General features: G+C 34.3%; 1 long non-coding RNA gene across 1 annotated transcript; it reads left to right on the forward strand.

Annotated features, from left to right (window-relative positions):
• Positions 1-2,278: 2,278 nt before the first annotated feature.
• LOC125489885 lies at positions 2,279-3,169 on the forward strand. The gene is made up of 3 exons (XR_007267319.1): positions 2,279-2,482; positions 2,594-2,758; positions 3,051-3,169. It is a non-coding gene; the product is annotated as an uncharacterized LOC125489885 (long non-coding RNA).
• Positions 3,170-4,412: the final 1,243 nt, after the last annotated feature.

Raw genomic sequence — 4,412 nt, forward strand, 5'->3', positions numbered from 1 at the left:
ACAAAAAATTCCAGCGTGTCCATCAGCCAGACCATTGTGATCTACTACATTCTTTTCCACGTACTCCTCAGGTAGATTAGTAAAGAAATTATCGATGCATGATTCTGAGTCGTTTCGTATGAAAGTTATTTCATTAATTAGGTGTCTGAAATTATAAGATTTTAGTAGAGAGATTAATTCATTTTGTTTTTTACAGTCTATTAGAAGGTCAACATTAAAATCTCCGCATATTATACATTTTTTGTCGAAGAAGTGCTCCAGCATTTTTTCTAGTTGTTCCATGAAAATGTTGAAATTTTCAAGTTCGGGATTACGATAGCAACAAATAATACATAAGTTAGTCTCTAGATCCCTAATACCACAAACTTCAAAGCTCTTATTTTTATATAGTTTTTTACAAATCTTAAGTTCCTCACACTTTCTGTCTTGCAGACCCAGGATGAGAGATCCACCTCTTTTTTTATTACTACGATTGTTATAGCATCCTAAGTTATAATTATTTAGTTGAAATAGATTAATGGAATGATCATACAGAAAATGCTCAGTGAAACAAAGATAGTGTAATTCCTTACTAGAACTTAAGTTATTAAGGTACAGATCAATTTCATCTTTTTTATTACTAATTCCGCATATGTTCTGGTGGAATATACCTAGACTCGGTCTGTTCGAAAAAATGATGCTGTCAGGTCATCTGGTATTTCTTCAACGTGTTTATTGTTGCCCTCTTCATCATAATTTTCATGCATTTTTATTTGTTGGTGTATGCAATTTAATATATTTCGCAGGCCTCTGTTGTTTAGGTGCCCGTGTCCTCTATAAAACATACTATGGTCATAGAGCAGCGTTGTGTTCGAGTCCCATAGGTAGGCATATTCATTTTTGAGCACATCCGAATACAGAAGATGATTAAACAATTCGACTCTTCCGTTAAACATATATTGATGTTGTCCATATTTAAATGTGGGCGTACATATTATTACGTTGGTGTGTTCTATATTTTCTAGCACGTTTCTTATATGTGTTATTAACCCATGATAATTATTGGTTTTTGTAAAATCTTCCTCCCCTATCATGACGATACAGAAATCATCCATTGTGTAACTGGATAGTTTTTTATTCAATCCATTTAGTTGATCTTTGATTCCTGCATACGGTGTTAAAAAATGGCAGAAATCGTAGTCTTTCTCCGTAAATATACTTTTTGCTATGTCAAGAACCACATTTTTTATATTGCAGGTCAGTAAGCATATTTTAGTCTTCTGTGATTTTTTCTTTGTTACTAGGTTAGGTTGATTTTTCACTGTGCATGATGTAGATTGTGTCATTGTTTCAGCAATTTTGGTTTGATTTATTGTAGGTGGCTCTTTATTCTGTTCTTCGTGTGTTGCCCCGGATGAGCAAGGTTTAGGACTATACGGTGTAGTAGTTAATTGCGATTTTAAAGATTGTCCTCTTTTTTTCTTCGGAGTGACGCAGTCATTTTTTAGACTGTCTGTTATTTTTTTGCACAGATCATTCTTTTTTTGCAAGTCATCTATTTGTTTTTTAAGCTGTTCATTCTCTAAATTTAAATTAGCAATTTCATTATGTGCAATTTTTAGTTCATTTGTTAAACGTTTAATCTCATTCTTAGAGCGATATTTTTCTTCGTCTTCTTCGTCTGTAAGCTCAGGCATGCTGTTGGTGGAGACATCTATCGTATTTTTAGATGTACTACTTTCATCGTCTGTCACCTGTGTTTCCGATTGTGTTCGTTTTTTATTACGAATGGTTATGTTACCAAAGAAATTCATGTCTGATAAAGAACAAATTAATATTTACGAAGAAAAAGTAGTCGGTGTTTTATGGAGGCTCGAACCAGCGCCCTTTAGCGCCTTGAAGTCTCAAAAAGCTAACACCTTAACGGCTGGACCACTCGGTCAGTTAAATATTCTAGTGAATTTTGTGATGTGTATGTAGCAAAAGATGATATGAACTTAGATTCCGTTAGTGGACTTTGCCCTTTTGATATGATAGCACTACTAACAACAGGGGCGCGATTCACATCTCAACCGAAATATTTGTAAAGCGATACGAACGAGTTACGAGATGAAATCCGCAATGTTTAAAAACGCGATTCATAGCACACATACTTTGATCTCGTTTTCATATCGCTAGTTCGTATTTGGATGGCTTGAGTGAAATGAATGAAACTATATATTTTTTAATTGCCATGCAAAAATTATAAATACTACCACTAATTGTTTTAAATAATTTTGTTCCTACAATATATTTTGTTGGAATTAGTGTCCATAGCAAGTATCAAGAAACAGCTTTTTAATTCAACGTTGAAGAAATTCATAACCTGTGGCACTTTTGACAGCCGCCATGTTTTCTCCATAAAAACATTGATTTTCTTTGCTCATTTTCGTGTCAACGTAGTTTTTTTGGAAAATAAGAAGAAAGGAAGTTTAACTTACTTAGAGAAATACGACTGAGACATGTAAGTATCAATGTATTAACCTATTTTTTTTGAAATATAAATGTTACCGGTTGTAGTCAAGAAGGTATTGTAATTTACGATGTATCCAATTTCTGTTTTGAATTGTTTTAGAAACACAAGCAGCAGCCGATGTGCTTGAGTAGCAGAAGGAGCAACTGCGTTGTGAGAGGGCCACGGCTTCAGCCCTCACAATGATAGCTGATTAGCTGAAGTAATGAACAGACAGGCTGCAGTCAATGAGAGGCTTCTTGAGGAGGTGTTCCTCATATGGAAATGGTAGGTTATTCCTAAATGTTTGGCTAAATAATAGAATAGAATTAAACTTCATTGTTACCCCAATAATGTCTTAGGAAAACTGGTGTTGAATATTTATGTTACAGCATAGTTTTGTCTGTAATTTTTTAGAACAATATCATACTGAAATTTTCATTTTGTCTTTTCTAGGCTAATGAAAGGAACAATCAAGACCAGACTTAAAGTAAAATAATACGTATACATAATTTATATCGGAATAAGTACAAAATATTTTTGTAGGTATATGTTTTAACTATAAATTGAAAATCCACAGATTTTAGCGGCGACGCAGTTGCGCGACCAGTGAAGCTCTGGCTCCGCGACCGGCGTGGAGCGCGCGGTCAGCGCGGCGCTGCTGCGGCTGCTGCGCGGGAGGATCCCGTCCCTGCGCATGCGCCTAGCCTTCAATGACCTCACGCCTCTCTTCTTCCTCTTCTTCATGCGTCAATTCAAACAGAGGAGCACCTGTGATTACTGATTACCTAAGTTCCTATATACAATAATAGTTTAATAATTGTTAACAAAATATTGTATATATAAGTATTAATAATTACTTATACAAAAGGCTAAAAGCATTTTGTACCAGCCAACCTATAGGAGAGAATATGAGAAAAATAATAAGACTTTAATCTTTGATTGCCATTATCTGTAGCTTTATTAAGTGGTAAAGGGACCTAATTACTACCTATATTTTTTTAGTATTTGTGATAATTCATAGAATTTATTAGTTCTATCAATAAATAAAATATACATGCATTACAATGTGTTTAATTCATTAACTTACAATTTGCACACTGAGGGAATGTGTATGCTTTCGGTTAAAATATTCTTCCTCATTCTGCGAGGGCCTCAGGCCAAAACCCACACCACATCAAATAAATATCACTAATACAAGCTTACTATAAAGGAAAATTACGAATTCGGTAAAGATGGAAACGTATCTCGTAGGGACGGCTGTCCGGCTGAAAAATGGCTTGAAGATCTTGGAGAGATGCGTACAAGGTCAATTTCACTTTTAGCAGTATTTTCTGAAAACGATCTAACAATTTCACCCTTTTCTTCGAAAGTTTAAAATCGCTAAAACGTCAAAATATGACAGATAAGCGATATCAAAAAGTTCAACAAAATTGACATGAATCGCGTCATTCTCCATTCCGTTCATTCATTTTGCGATCTCGAAACGATCTTACTATGTAGCTTGTTTTTAGTGCCATGTGAATCGCAATTTCATAGCTCGTTCGTAAAAATCTGAAAACGAGATGAAAACGAAGTTGTTTTTTGTGACACGAATCACCCTCCAGGAACAGGGTTTGAGAACTATATTTTCACTATTTATCACTTTTGTCAATTATTTCTGATCGTGAAATGAATATTCGTAATTTATTTATCCACTTAGTCCACTTAGTTTAGTTTTGGGTCATGTAATTACTTTCTTGTTGTTTATTTCACATAGCTATTAGAAATTCCGTTAGATAATACTTGCACGGGTTAATTGTTCACTATTGACTGTTTAGTAACACTTTTAATAACTTTTAAATGAAGTTTTCTATTTTTAAAAACTATTTGAAAAAAATTAGCGTAACAAGTTAACTGTACTTGGCGACGGTGGCGCCATCTATGATGGATTATAAATTAT

Source organism: Plutella xylostella, chromosome 18, assembly GCF_932276165.1.
Source record: "Plutella xylostella chromosome 18, ilPluXylo3.1, whole genome shotgun sequence".
Lineage (NCBI taxonomy): Eukaryota > Metazoa > Arthropoda > Insecta > Lepidoptera > Plutellidae > Plutella > Plutella xylostella.